The sequence below is a fragment of the Triturus cristatus genome, chromosome 4_2 (assembly GCF_964204655.1).
Source record: "Triturus cristatus chromosome 4_2, aTriCri1.1, whole genome shotgun sequence".
NCBI lineage: Eukaryota > Metazoa > Chordata > Amphibia > Caudata > Salamandridae > Triturus > Triturus cristatus.
In genome coordinates this window covers 478,286,480-478,302,808 of record NC_140586.1, presented here as the reverse complement: position 1 = coordinate 478,302,808, position 16,329 = coordinate 478,286,480, and the positions used below count along the sequence as shown (strand labels likewise).

Below are 16,329 nucleotides of genomic sequence, written 5' to 3'. Positions count from 1 at the left end.
GCCCTCCACAACAAGGGTCCAGCCCACCTTAACCACAACTTCCATCAGACCGTCAGACAACTGCGCTCCACATATCTCTCCCTGGCTCACACACCACGCATCCACAGAAGCAGGAGTGGCAGCCTTTCTTTCTCCCACCTAGCTACAAAGTCCTGGAACAACCACCCACTCCAACTCCAAACAGGAGTTTAGGAAGGGCCTGAAGACCTTGTTATTTGATGGAAAGCCATCAGCAGCAGCTCTCCCCACCCCCTCACTGTCTGGATAACCTCACAGGTGTTAAACAGCGCTCTATGAATCCTGATTGATTGAACATCCTTTGGCAGCTCTGAATTTATCCGAGTATCAGAGAGGGTGCAGGACCACAAAGTCATTTAGTAACACTTTTCTTTAGCACTGACACTTAGTTCACTACCATTTACTGCTCTCAGAGACTATGTTCTGGCATTGATTGATAGGTAGCAAGTTTTCACATAAGCTTGTAGCAGATGCACCAGCCAAGCTCACTTGTAGGCATATGGTTTGAATAGAAAATCTGTATGCAACTTTAAAAAAAACCTTTCCTTCTTTTCTTTTGAAATCCATTTTTATGTAGTATACAATTCACTGTGCGTATCAGCGTGGCTGGCACCTGTGCCCTGCAAACAGTCTTAAGAGAAGTGAGATATCCTCTGCCTTCACTTCTTGACTTTATTTTTGCTTTGGTGTGATGCACAGCTAATGGTGTGTTCTGCTTTTATTTTTTTATCATTGCTAGGGGCATAAATCTGACCCGGCAACCAATCATCATGGGAGAGGCAGAGCTTGAAAGATGACAATGTCTCTCCCTAGTGAGTCTCTGCTTGGGACCTTCGTGTGGTTCTTAGTATGATCTGTTCCTGCGAGGAGTGTAAAGGACAGCCACACAAGTGGGGTACTGTTTTTTATTGTGAGAAATGTAGAAATGCTGGTTGGCTGGAATTTTGTGGACTCCCACAGATTACTGAAGAGTCCTTCATAAAAATGTGGAGCAATTGAGTGCTTTCAGCCTAAGTCTGAGGGTTGCAGGGCACTGGGAGTAAGAACATATAGTGAGAGCCAGGTATGCCTTGCCTCTCTAGACAACACTGACTGTCTAGTTTTCAGAAATGTCTGGCTTTAGTAAGTTTCCCTGGCTGGTGGCGAAGCCTGGGCCTGAACTCTGCAGATACACACAATGCCCCAAAAAAGTTTTAGGACAAAAAGGTTTATTTTTATCACAAAAATTGTAATATCTCCACATTGCGTTTTGGGGCCTTTCTTCTCGTGGGTGTTAGGCCCAGCCACATAGGTTATGGCCAAGCCTGGGTCCAAAATCTATAGTTAACCTCATTGCCAAAGATTTTATGTCTTCATGTTGCATTTTGGAGCCTTTCTTGTCATGGGCCATAAGCAGGGTGAACTTTTTTATCAGTAGAAGCATAGGAACACAAACTATTAAAACATTTGTTATTATTATGAAGTGGATTTCTCTCCATTATTGGTTTCCACATATGAGGATTTATGTTATAAAGTACACATTTTGCAAAATGTCCTCTGAATCACATGATACAACGGGTAACCTCAAATTCACAGGTGTAGAAATAATCACTATTCCTACTCTCAGTATACTATGGACATTTTAAAAATACAAAGATTCCATCATTGTCAGGGAAGAAGCAGAGTTGTAAATGTTAACTTCCTCAAATGGTTTAATGTGCCCTTTGTGGTATAATGAGACCACAAAGAGCCATTTAGGTTTCCTACTTTCTCTGAAAGCTTGTCAGTCCATAACCGGAGTAAATCTTAAGTTTTTGCATATTGGAGTCCATGAGGATGGGAAGAGCATGTGACGTTTTGTCACTGCTAATTTAGCCCATGTACACAGGGATACTACATAATTAGTAAGTAGATCAATTCACAGCTGCACAGGATTTCTCATAGATCACTGCCTACGATAAGGTGATCCACAAAGCACCTCTCTGTCTGTGTGTCTTGCTTCCCTCACTCCAGCAGGTAGTGAAGTTGAGCTGTTTAAAAGTAATACATTAAGTTTGAGAGCAATAGTCCGCCCTAGGTGGCTGTCTGATATAAGAACCTACTGGCTACTTTTGAATTTTTTCCCCTCCCCATATATGGTCATTAATATCTATTAGAATTGCTTAATTATTTGTGATAGTAGTGGCAGTGGATTTGTTGGGAAGAGGTAAAGTATCTTGGACGGCACAGTAATTTTTATTATTGCCACTCTGCTTATTCAGGAGAAATTGCTTTTGTGCCAATTTGGGTGGTCTAATTTTAAATCTCTTGATGTAAAAAAGCATGAAATATTTTAATGTATAACAATATGTGTAGTTGATACAGTGATTTGGATCCCTAGGCATTTTATTGAGATGGACACCCAGGGCAAAAGTGCTCATAGAGTTTCTTTTTAGTGGTGTGTTAAGAACAAGTGCTTCAGATTTGGTGTTATACATTTTCAAGTTAAACAGTTTATGGAAGCACTCAAGTGTGCATAGCAGGCTTAGCACAGACTTCATTTGGTTGCACTGTGAGACTAAGATGATGTCCGCAAATATGGTCAATTGAAGCCATCTCTCCAAATCCATACCCCCTTCCACTATCACCTTTCTTCCCAACACTATTAGCGAAGGGCTCCAGAGTGAGCACAGATGCTAGCCTTGATTAAAGGAAATCCTAACATGTGCCTCTGCTAACCTTGACATGCTGGAACAGTGTCCTGTTTACTTTGATACATGCCTTCCAGTGTTGGCAGCAAGCTAATAATAATTTAATGAAACATGATGCAAATCCCAGTGAGTGTATCAGATGTTGCATATGTGGACAATTCACTATGTTAAATGTCTTTTCTGCATCCACTGACAGAGGTAATGCTTTCCTACATGTCCTTTGCATATTTTCCACTATATGGTGTATCTTTTTAGTATTGTTGCTGCATTAGCAGGTTAAGACACAACCAGATTGAGCTGGCTCTACTAGCTCCAGAACTAATTGTCCTAGATACATGGTTAGTACCTCTGTAAATAATTTATCTTTAAGATTCAAGAGGGAAATGGGTCTGTAAGAATGACGAACTGAGTGACGGTTGAAACCCTGGTTGAGTAGAGCTATACAGCCTATCAGATTTCCAACAGAAGAATAAATCTTGGTTCTGTGGAATATATCTACACGGGGAAATTGATAATTATTAATCATTCCCTTGATCTACTCGTCAGGAACAAATCCTGTTTTTTAATAGATTGAAAGTGACTACTGCTCCGGCACCATACTTTTAAAAAAGACGTTCCTATAATTCTAAGTAAAGTGATTCGTGGGGCATTTTACTAAGATATTTACATACATACTCGGTTATAATAATTGGATCAGCCGAACAATCAATGACAGGCTGCGAGCTACATGATCAACAACACATGTTGAGGAATTTGTATGCGAATCATTGATTGAAGGAAGGAATATTATTACCCGTCCTGAAGAAGGTGGTCTTATCATTGTTTCCACCGAAACGCGTTGACGCTTAGTATTTGGGTTGTATTTGGCCTGGGACCAAGATCGCTAAAAACCAGGGTAGATCGTGCCCGGGGGTAATTGGTCCATAGGTAGCACAAACCAACATTGTTTAAGCACAATTGTGGTGCTTTACTGTGTAGTGTTTCCTTCCACGTGATACTGTTGATTGTTTTTTACTTTGTGCTTTTTATTTTATATTTTTTTGATTCATGCAATTGTTTTTATTGTGTACACTTGTGTATCAGTTTATACACCTTTTAATAAAATTCATATTGATCCACTGTACTGATTTTACCTATGTTATTTCTATTGCAGTGAATTGGATCATTTCTGTGATACTATATTGCTTTCATCCCCTGCATACATTGTTGTATATTGGGTGCTTCCAACCTTATAGGTTACTAACTTTAGCCTGGGTTGATATCTCCATGTGTGACATTCTCCAAGATAGGACACTTTAGTAGTGCCTCTAACACAATCTGGCAACAAGTACAAAGGGAACTCTTCTGACTTTACAGTATATTTCGGTGCTCTGTCCCTTTGGACTCTATTGAGCCTCTCTCCTTGTTTTGCAAGGTCTTTAAAACTTCACATACAGACTGCAATTGCAGGCCTGAGACATGATTGGCAGGCTACTTAAGTGGTTGGCAAAATACGTGCTACAGGCCCACTAGTTGCATTTAATTTACAGGCCCTGGGTACAGGTAGTGCTGCTTTGCGAGAAAATTATACAAAAACTTAAATGTGCCAATTGGATGTATGCCAATGTTACCATGGTTTAGGGAGTGAGCACATGCACTGGTAAAATGCACAGAGTCCTAAGCCCAATAAAAGCAAGATCAGCAAAAATGGAGGAGAAATGCAAAAGGTTTGGGGGATGTCCACCCTAAGGCTGAAAGGTCTAACACCCCCACTGATATACCAGGTCATGTACACGTATAGGTAGTCTCTTTTTCATTTGAAGCCTCTCAATGTTTCAAGATACATGGATCATAGTAGATAGGATTGGATCCTGTGGCAGTGAAAGGTGATTGAATCATTGGATCTGGCAATGGTCATGAGTTCCTTTTTCTCAAAGAAGTGCACCATTGTTAATACATCTAGATGGGCTTCTTTCCATGATCCTATTTCGGTTGTAGTCGGTGGGTCCTCTAGCCTGCGCCTCAGCAAGCGGCGGACTGGGTATGTAGGACTGAGTGTCTGATCATTCTATGCCCTTAGGAATACCCCTATTACATATGCTGTTATGCTGGGTTTTATACTGCATGACCACCTTCTTCAGCTGGAGTTTTCATACTGTTTCTCCAGGTAGATCACCCTATTAACTAGTTGTTTTTCTATCCACTAGTCTTCAGCCTTTCTAGTTTGTCTACTCTAATCTATGTCCTTCAGGAGCTCTAGGACGCAAGTCTTCAAGCTTGCTCCAATTGTGCCTACCTCTGATGCTATTTAGGGTAGGAGTTGTTCGAGGTAGGCCTTCATTTTTTGTCTTCTGCATGGTTGTTTCTGTATCTTCTTCAGACGACCCTCCATATATATATATATATATATTTATATATTTAGAAATGTATAAAGCGCCATGGAAGATCATATGCTTTTCTGGATTGGTTGCCTTGGCAGGCTTTAGCAAGCAGGATTTATTTGACGTCAAGGTTGATCTAATCTTGCTGCTAGCTATGGCAGCCTCACAGATGGCACCACAGATGAGTCAGGCTGACCACCCTTATGTGTTCTCAGAAGTAGTGGTTGCTCCATGTTGCCTCTACGAAAAGCTGTACCATCAACCAATTCCAGGTTTGTTCTACCATGAGAGTAAGTCACACCCACCTGTCTTGCCTTTAAATGTATGCTGAGGAGACCAGCTTCCTAGCAGCAACAGATGACATCCACTCAATCATGAAAAGAAGTTAAAGGGCTGCAGTCATCCTGCTCGACCACTCAGCTCAACACCATTTCCCACAGCACCCTCATCATTAGATGTCAGAAGTCAGAAGTCCAAAGACACACCCTAAGTTGGATTGCCTTCTTCTCTAACAGGACACAATTTGTTAGACTCTGCATTTTCACCCCTAAACCATTGAAGCTTATCTGCAGAGTTCTCCAGGGATCCTCCCTCAGCCCAACCTTGTAAAACCTTTGCACAGTATCTCTCATCCGCATCATAAGAACCCACAACAGCAACATTGTTTACCACGCTGATGACACCCAGCTCATCCTCTCCCTCACTGACACCAACAACACCACCAGGAACAAATTTCCAACATAGTAACTGGATGCGAAAGAACGGTCTCAAGCTCATCATGTATAAAAACAGAAGTCCATGATCTTCAGAAATAGCAACTCCCACTAGGACTACTCCTGGTGGCCAACTTATGTGGGTTCTACAACCACCCCCACCAACCACACCAGAAACATCAGCATCATCCTTGATGGCAAGCTCTTGATAAACAAACCGCTGAACACTGTGATCTAATCCTGCTGCCACATCCTCAGAATGCTTCCCAAAATTTTCAAATGGCTCCCCATGCACACTGGACGCATGGTCACCCAGGCCCTCCTCGCCAGCAGACTACAGCAATTAACTTTATGTCAGCATCTCCAGCCAGCTCACTCTAAAACTCCAAACCATCCAGAACACCGCCACCAAAATCTAGATCCACCTCCAGACTCTAGATCCTAGACAACCCCAGAAGTGCACACATCACACCCTACCTCGCAGAACTGCACTAGCTACTCATCCAGAAATGCTGCAGATTCAAGTTTCTCATCCATGCCTACTAAGCCCTCCACAATGCAGGACCAGCCTACCTCAATGACAGACTCCAACTCTACCAACCACCCAGACATCTCTGCTCCACTTCTCTCTGCCTTGCAAGAGTCCCCTGCATCCACAGAAGCAAGACAGGAGGTTGCATTTTTTCTTTCATCGCATCGAAAAACTGAAACAAATTCCCTTTACACATCAGAACCACCACTCCACTCTTTGACTTCTGCAAGGAGCTGAAGAACTGGAAGTTCAACTAGGAGCACTTCCAGGCCCACACTCCTGTTCTGGCACCTGGATAACCTCATTGGTGATAAACTGCATCATTCACATCTACATAACATAACATAACACTGAACGGTGTGACACATGACCCCCTTATGCCCCTCCCACACAAATTCACCAAAGAAAGGCAAAAAAAAATCTCTACCATACCAGTTCATCAAATGCCAATAATGATGGACAGCAGTCTTCACAACAGAATTTCTTTCATTATGATCTACCACTGCTACTGGAAATATTTTTTTTAAATTGTCTTTCTATCTAATGGAATTGTTTTGTGGTTGACAAACTGGATGCGTGAGTGGTACTTCTCATGCATTGTCTTTTATTTATGCCATCAGGGATTAATTTATTTGGCTGGTAAATGGGGGTCAAGTATCTCTGAGGATTTCCTTAGGCAAACTAGCTTTTGGGGATGTCCAAATTGCTGCCTTTAAAAACAGGTTTTTGAAGACTAGGACCACAGTCAAATTTGTTCTCAATGTAACCCGTGGTATCCCAATATCCCTCCTTGTCTTTTCATTGTCTCTTACTAGCAGCTGTGGCAACAATTGAGAATGGTCTGAACACTTTTGAGGTTCTGAGAACTAGCAGAGGGCCACAACCAGTGTAGGTGGAGCCTTTTACCACTCTTGTCCTTTGCCCAGATCTACAATGCCACTAAAAATTGAGCACCAACTGAAATCTTTCAGCACTTGACCTTCTAGATAGTGAGGTGAGTAGCCTCAGGGATGCAGTATGGGGGCAAAGTCTCAGCACTCACTCAGCACTCACCAGCCATTGCATAGAACAAGATACAGAGTGTCAAATACAGTGATTTCCTTTATGAAAAAGAGGACTACTTTATTAACATCTACACAGTACTACACACGATAAACAAAAATAGCATAATGGTGTAATGAGGTACTATAGGGAAAATGCACTAGTGTAGTTAGAAAGGCAAAATCACAAGTGCTGGCTTACAGTAAAAGTGCAAACAGATTGCAGTGTATATTGTTTTTAGTCAGAATCTAGGGCACTCAATTGAAGTCCAATTAGCAGTTAGGCCGTGGTCTCAGTTGTATGACCTTGTATCAGCTTAGGCCCACTTCAGTTTAGGTTTACCTGCTCTTTTGTACTGCAGATGGGTGGCCAGTGTCTATTTTCAGATGGTGCCAGAGGAGCTAGCATTGCTATGACCGGTCTGCCAGTGCAACAGCAAGCTTCAGAGCACAAGGAGGCCTATTGCAATCTCTCAGGCCCACACTGCCAAGAGCCCACTCTTGAGTTCTTGGTGAGGATGTCAGTTCTGGGTTGTCAGAACGGGCAGTGTCAGAACCAGTTGCCAGTCCTCAGGCACAGCGAGAGCACGGGCTGTGTTCAAGTTCGTCTTTGTCTGTACAGCAAATCAAGCCGGTCTGTGACGGGACAGAGGGATCCCATTTCAGCACTCAGGGCAGGGAGTGCAACATACAACCCGTCTTGGGTTCACACAGACAATGGTCACATTCTTGTATCTCGTTGGTGCAGAGTGCCACATGTGATTGCAGGGATACAAAGAGACTCATTCCAGCACTCAAATCAGGTCCAGTCATGCCCCCCTTGTTTGTCCACACTCTTGGGCAGTTGTGTCCTGCTGGGAATCTCAGATGGGCGGCTCCTCTATGTAGTATTCCTCCAGCAGAGGTGCCTTCCACTTCCGTTTTTCAGCAGGCCAGGTAGGCTTTTGTTAGAACTGGTGTTTCTGGTTGTCAGAGTATGCACCCTGTACAAGCACAAACCCCCACTCTTGTCAGGGTAAGATAGATACACAATAAAAGATAATCTGTGCTCACTAACTGCTAGCTTGGCACAGAGCAGTTAGGCAAATCTAATGCAATGGCAATGTGTAAAGTATTTGTGCAACATACACACAGTAACACAATTAAAACACCACAAAATTAAATACTCAACACAGAGTTAGAAAAATAGATTATAATTTATGAGTACTGCAAGACTAAAAGGACAACAATACAAAAAGTAGAATTATAGTTATGAATTTTTAAAGAATAAATCAAAAAGTTGTGCTTATTAGCCAAAGGGGTTACTTGAGGTTGCAGTGCACTGGGGCAAATCCAAAGTTCATGCCAATCGCAACAGAGGGCAGGCCAACTACAGGAATCACGCACGTCCTGCTGAAAAGCACCTTGGAAGGAGCAAGCATCGATGTCGAAGACTCAATGCGTTGGTTCTGATCTGAGTAGGCGATGAAGGCTTCGTTGACAAACCCCTTTACGATGCAGGCAGTGCATCGTTGTCCAGCTGCAGTGTCTGTCATCGTGGAGCCACACAGTCCATCAAAGTGATGTCGTCGATCGTCTCCTCAGTCAGCATTGAGGGGAAACACAGCGGTTCTGATTGGCGTAAAGTCATCACTGCATCAATTTTGATGGCTCTGTTCAGCAGAAGTCACCTTTCAAGGGCCCAGGGCTGGATTTGCACCACTTGGCAGGGCAGGACTCACAGCGGGCAAAGTCTAGGTGCTGTTGCAGGGTTGAAGGAAGTCTTTAATGGCCCTAAGACTTCAGAACATGGGGCAAGTCAGCAAGCAGTTGGAGTCACTCTGGTTTCAAGTGAGATGGGTCCAGTCCTTGTCCTAAGCAGGGCACAGGTCAGCAGGCAGCTGGGCAGCACAGCAAAGCAGAAAAACTGTTCTTCCAGAACAGCAGTCAAGCAGAGTAGCAATCCATGTAGCACATCAGTTGTTTGTCCGGGCAGATTTCTTCACAGGTCCAGTTGTGTACTGTCTTGGTAGGTTCAGAGCCCCAGTTGTGCCTTTGAAGTGGGGGTGACTTCAAAGAAGCGCCATTAAAGCGCATGCTGGTCCTTTCTTCCCAGCCCTGGCTCCAGACTATTGATAGGGGGTAATCATCATCTCTTTGTGTGGGAAACATGACACTGCCTATTCAGGTGTAAGTGTCAGCCCCTCTCTCTTATCCTGCCCTAAAGTGTCATTTATAAAAAAGTTATGTTAAATCCAACTTTACCAGTAAAGAGGATTTATCATTACCATTTCAGAGAGATGAACCATGGTGCAGCTACTCCTTTCTAATCAGGAATTACAGATTAAAAGTGTTTTAAGGAATTCCCAAAGCTAGCCTATGAGAGGTGTAGGCCTTGCAGTAGTGAAAAACACATTATTCTGTTTGTCACTACCAGGACATGAAAAACTCAATACTACATGTCCTACCTTTTACTTACACAGCACCCTGCCCTTAGAGCTAACTATGGCCTACCTTAGTGGTGACTTATGTGTAATAAAAAGAGAGTTTAAGGTTTGGCATGGAGTTTTAAATGCGAAGCCGAAATGGTAGTAAACTACACATACAGGCCTTGCAATGGCAGGCCTGAGACAGGTATGAAAGGCTAATTGTGTGGGTGGCACAATCAGTGCTGTAAGCTCCCTTGTAGCATTTAGGTTAGAGACAATGGGTATATGATATACCACTTTACAAGAGACTTAAAAGTAAAGTATATATACCAATTATATATACACCAATGTCACCATGCTTAGGGGAGAAACACATGCACTTTAGCACTGGTTGGCAGTAGTAAAGTGCTCAGAGTCCTAAGATGAGCAAAAGAAGATACAGCAAAAAGAGTAGGTCAGCAGGCAAAACGTTTGGGGGAAAACGACCATAAGGATGACAGGTCTGACAAATTTATACCAAGGTAGACCTTCAGCTGTCCTCCAACGATGAATGCAGACTTCAAGGTGATGTACCCTCACCTCTGTGGCACTAGCTGTCAGTGACACCAGCCCTGGAACACAAGAACTCCCTGAAACACGGCAGAATGCCACCTCTACAGTTAAAGAGAATTTCTGGAATGCCTTCGGAAGGCCTGAGTCCCTCTTTTATGCCAGTTTTCAGATAGGGAATGTCACTATTGCTGCTCTGGAACCTGTTTGAGGCTTCTCTCTCAGACTGTGTATTCTTACTTTTCAGATCAACCACAGCCTTTGTTACAAAATAATAATTCTACCTCAGGGTAGGAGTCTCTAACCAGAGCACCCAAAACAAGAACAATGAGGAGTGAAGAGCATGCACCTGACAGTGGTTTCCGCCATCTGGGAGTAGTACAAAAAAGACAGGTCCTGACAGAATGGATCTCTCTACACCACAAAGGAAATTGTTGTCCTCACCTACCGGTCCTACACAATCTCGAGCACTCAATCTAATCTAATGGGAGTGGGCAGGCCATAGTAATCAGGCAGACTACTTCAGAAAGGGCACTGTGCTTTTCAAAAGACAGCCGTTTCCATCCTCTCACACCTAAATATCTAGAAAATCTCAAAAGCCTCAGGAATGCTAGAAATACACCATACCTTGCTAGTCTAGGAGGCTGTGGCCCGGCATCCGTCTTGTGCCATTCTTTATTATAATGAATGACCATTGGTCTCATATCACTCGCTCATCTGCCATACAGCTCCATGTTACCAGTCACCTTATCTTCTCATCACTCACATATCACATACATGGAATGTCGGCACGAAGACCAGGTTATAGCACTTCAACAGAACTTTACAGAGCAAGGCCAGTAGGCTACATGCTTGCTACCAGTAACAGGGAAAAGGCCCTGCATGGCACTATTGATTCAGAAAAGGTATGCGTTGACTATTGCAAAGTGAATACAAACTGTTAAATGGATAGGAGTCCCATGTAATAAGGAGGGCGTGTTGTGTGTGCTCCTCTGTTCCACAGAGCAGTCCTTTGGGTCTCAATACCTTTATAACTGCCAGGCGCGCCGGGCTGTGGTACGTGCTGGCAACCCTCACAGGAAACATTTTATCCTCTACAAATATCCTCACATATCATTGCTATAATATGCTACTCAGGCTATTTTTCTTTCAAAGGCTAATATTGCAGCTATAGTGGCTACTTCTCCATAAAAATTTTAAAACGTCAGTTTCAAAGTTGTTTGTAGTATGCAGGTAGCAAGTTTGTTGATGTGATGCATTTAAGCTAGAAGTTGAATGAGTCTTCTGGTGACAGAATCAGAAAATGTGTGAGAGTATTTACCATGAAAGAGAAGGATTCTTATCTTAAATTAATCATGTGTAGCTCACCAGCATAACCCACCAACACAAATGAGTACTCTGTCTTGCCAGCATACATATGTCTCTGCCAATTACTATTTTACATTGAAGGCACCGATATAAATATTATATATGAAGAAGGCCAGCACATCCTCGTCTGGCCTCTTTATATCATCAAAATCTTTTTTTATGTTTTGCAGAGTGTTACTTTCAATCCCAGGCTTACTTATTAGGCACCACAACATCTCTCAGTTTAAATAATCAAAAGCTTATACGATGATTGGAAATGGCATGATCTAATGTTTGGTGGATGGAGTACAGTACGTAATGAGGCAGAGGACATTACCCGCTCTCTCTCTGATTCCACTCCATCCTCTACCTTTTCTTTTTCTCTCATTCACTCCTCTCTTTCTCTCTCCCTTTCGATCTCTTTCTCTCTTCTGCTCTCTATCTCCCTTCCCCATCTCTCTTTCTCTCTCTCCCTCTCACTGCTGATGCTTCCAGTGTGCCAGTAGGATAAAGTGACATCAGCGACTGCGTACCTTCAAAAACACGTCTCCCAAGGCACAACCGCTCCTCAAACCCCTGGGAAATGCCCAAAGAGATACATTGCCAGTCTGACCCTGACTCCTAGGTGAAAGACACCGAGCCTGTCTCTTCAGTTCGGGCACTAAAGAATAATAATGCGTTTCCAAAAACTCTTTGCAATTTAATCATGGAAAGAAACGAAGTGGTACCGTGTTACATTGAACTTCCCCTATACATATTTGGAAAACAGGGATTTCACAGCCAAACACAACACAGTAATTTGCAGTTGCACTGCTACATGTATCACCAGTAAAATCAGAACACAAACTTCTATTCAACTTTCAAAGTCACCCTCTTGACAATGAAAGGGCAGCTAAAAACACTAAAATTATTTCTCATTACTTGAGTAGATATTCCAAGGAGATTGTTGGTAAGTGTTAGACCTGGCATCCTTTGGCATGTTTCCCCTGTGTTTTTGCTTTCTGACCTCCCAGTTTTGACTCTGTTTTTGCTGGTTTAGTGTCTCTGCGCACTTTTTTATTGCTGTTCAGTGTTGAAGTGCAAGTGCTCCTGTTGTAAATTGTTATTATGGATTGGTGTTTCCATGATTGGCATATTTGATTGACTGGTACGCCCCTAGTAAAGTGCACTGTATCTGTCTGGGCCTGTAAATCAAATGCTACTAGAGAGCCTTCAGCACTGCTTGTGCCACACACATGAGTAGCCCATGAAAGGTATCTCAGACTTGCCACTGCAGAGTCTGCGCACAGGTTGTAACTAGGATGTCGACCTGGCAAGTGCACCCACTTGTCAGGCCCTAATCTTCCATTTTCTTACATATGTCATCCCTAAGGTAGGTCCAAGGTACCCCGTGGGCAGGGTTTGTGTATGTTAAAGGTAGGATATGTACTGATATGTGTGGCATGTCCTGGTAGTGAATTACAGTGCATTTATTTTTTCACTACGGAAAGTCTATCTGTCCCATAGGGTAGAAGGGAGTTTCACTTACAACATCTTATAAGCATAGCTTTCCATTGGGTCAAGATAGGCAAATGAAGTTTTTAATACCTGGACTCAGAATATAAAAAGGCATCTTTTAGTAAAAATGATTTTTATGTTCTATGTTTGAAAAATACCACTTTTAGAAAGTAGGTATTTTCTTGCTTAGCCATCCTGCGTGCCTCTTCTGAGTTTGTGGATTGACTGTCTGGCTTTGGATTGGCAGGGGCTGTGGATGTGCATTCTTTCAGAAAGTCACTGCAGGGGGGGATTTGTTGTGTGTCCTGCCTTTCCTGAATAAGTTAGGGCTGGGCTGAATAGACCTGGGCTGCTTTCAGAGTAGTGGGAGGAGTTTTCACTAGCACTTGTATAGGCTTGGTCTGCATTCAGAGTAGTGGGAGGCGTTTTCACTAGCACCTGAATCAGCCTGGTCTGCATTTAGATTGGGCGGAGAAGATTTCCCTTGCACCTGAATAGGCCCTGTCTGCCTTGGACATTGCTGTCACCACCTCCTGCTGGGAAGATGGGCCAGAGAGGACCAAACTGGTTTGGACTAAGCACAGACACTCTCTGCCTGAGAGGACAAAGGGAATTTGGGGATAAATATTGGGGCCTAGACTCCAGAACTTAAGAACTCGCTGGAATCAAGGAACCTGCCAAGAAGAAGAACTGGAAGAGCTGCCAGGAGAATTCCTGCCCATTTGCTGTGTTGTTGCTTTGTTGTGTTGGCCTGGAGTTGCTGCTTCTGCCTTTGTGCAGTGTAAGAACTGGACTGAACTTTCTTTACTTGTGCTACGTATCTCCAAGGGCTTGAAGTAGAGCTTTCTTCCTGTTCTGAAGTCTCAGTGACTGCAAAGACTTCACCAACCTCTGGGTACCACTTCTGGAACTGTTGTTTCAGTTGCCACAGAGAAGGGAAAAGCAACTGACTCATGCTCTGTGTCCTGACGGCACCGTAGGGGGCACTGTCTGCATCTCGCACCCCAACACTGGTCTCACTGATGACAACGACCGATGCTGCAGCCACCGAGCCGTTGCTTGCACCGTGTCGAGGCCCCACAAGACTTACCTTCTGCTTGTGGAGTGATCCCACTGGGATGACGTGGACAACCACCTCCGGCTCCCTCCTTCTCCCAGAAAGAACTAAAGACTAACCAGGCCGAAGAGGGGACTGGGGGAGGCAGCCAAGATAAAGGCGAAGGCAGTGTAGAAGGAGGCTGTGATAGATCGCCCTCAGGTGTTCTTAAGGTCTCGTGGTATGCACCGCCTATGGGATAGAGCAAAGGGGGGTAACACTCACGCCAGTCACAGATAACAAGCACAACCAACACAGAACACAAGAATGAAGTAGTCACCTGAGATGCAGCGTCTACAGGTCGGAGTAGACCAGCCGATTATATGCTGAATCCACAAAGGAACGCCCTTCAAACACTAATATCCCAAAACAGCAATGCAGTGCCTCCGTACTGGTGCTGTTGGATGGGGAAGAAGCAAGTGCCTCAGCGCTGTCCTAAGGTACAGGGAAAAAGCGACTCCTTGTCCCAGCGCGAGTCGCGGTATAAAAAAGAAGTATGCGCTCCTGCGCTGGTGAGGCAATCCAGGGAACGCGACCTCGTGCCTCTGCACAAGTCGCGGGGACCAAATGTAAACACGCTCCTGCGCTGGCCGGGATATACAAAGGAACGCGACTACGTGCCCTTGCACGAGTCGCGGTAGGCAAAGTAAACGCGCTCCTGCACTGGCCGGCAAAAAACAAAGGAACTCGACTGCGTGCCCTTGCACGAGTCACGGTAGGCAAAGTAAACGCGCTCCTGTGCGGGTGAGGAAAATCAAAGAACGTGACTCCATGCCCTTGCACGAGTCGTGGAGACAAGGATTCTGTGGGCGCCCTTGCACGGTCCAGATGGGATATCCGGTTGAAGGTAGAGCATTCAGTAGCACTCCTACGCTCCTGCGAAGCTCAGTAAAGGAATACGAAGCCCCGGTTGCAGGCGACTTTGCTTCTGATATGCGATCCTCCCCGGAAGTGCCGGTCAGCTGGTGTCATCAGCTGATTCCATCTAGGAAGGACTAGACGGCCAACCTGCCTGACGTGGTGTCAGCGGTAAGAGTGTTAGCGCGCACGCGATACACCGCGCGCCAGCCATACAAAGAGCAAGAGAACATGACACACCGTGACCAGTGGGCACCTCATTCCGCACTGCCTCGCTTCACTTTGCCATCCTGGTCTCACTTTTTTCTCTATCACCGTTAGCTATGTTGAAGGGGAAGAAGGCTAAAGGAAAGATGATGGCCCCAGCTCCTTCAGTAGTAAAGAAACTCGAGGCCAAGAAAGTTGTCAACCCCCTCTTTGAGAAGAGGCCCAAAAACTATGGGATTGGCCAGGATATTCAGCCCAAGCGTGATCTGACTCGCTTCCTGAAATGGCCCGCCACATCCGGTTGCAGCGCCCGAGGTCCATCCTCTACAAGAGGCTTAAAGTACCACCTACGATCAACCAGTTCCGCAGGCCCTGGACCGACAGGCGGCTGCTCAGCTCTTTAAGCTGGCCCACAAATACCGACCAGAGACAAAACAGGAGAAGAAGCAGAGGCTCTTGGCTCGAGCTGAACAGAAGGCTGCAGGCAAAGGGGTGCTCCAACCAAGAGGCCACCAGTGCTTTGTTCAAGCGTGAACATAGTAACCACTCTGCTTGAAAATAAGAAGGCTCAATTGGTGGTAATTGCCCATAATGTGGACCCTATTGAACTAGTAGTTTTCTTGCCTGCTGTCTTTCGTAAAATGGGTGTTCCATACTGCATCGTCAAGGCCAAGGCCAAGCTGGGGCGACTAGTCCACAGGAAGACCTGCACTTCAGTTGCCCTCACACAAGTTAATCCGGAAGATAAGGTTGCGCTAGCCAAGCTGGTAGAGGCCGTCAGGACCAACTTCAATGACAGATACAATGATAGTCGTCGTCACTGGGATGGTGGTTATCCTGGTACCCAAATTGGTGGCTCACATTGCAAAACTTGAGAAAGCCAAGGCACTGGAGCTGGCCACCAAGATGGGTTAAGTCAACAGCATCTGTTCTGGTCTCACTAACGACGTCATTACACCCTGACCCCAACTTCCGTGACCGCATCATGGATTGGGAGCATGGCTCATAAGTCTCATAGTTGCACCACCCTGTTCC

General features: G+C 44.6%; 1 protein-coding gene and 1 pseudogene across 1 annotated transcript in view; both read left to right on the top strand.

Annotated features, from left to right (window-relative positions):
• Positions 1–16,329, top strand: part of DNAJB4 (DnaJ heat shock protein family (Hsp40) member B4) — a 213,290-nt gene that overhangs the window by 66,922 nt on the left and 130,039 nt on the right. The gene's annotated exons all lie outside the window — the stretch shown is intronic.
• LOC146834570 (large ribosomal subunit protein eL8 pseudogene) lies at positions 15,411–16,209 on the top strand (annotated as a pseudogene).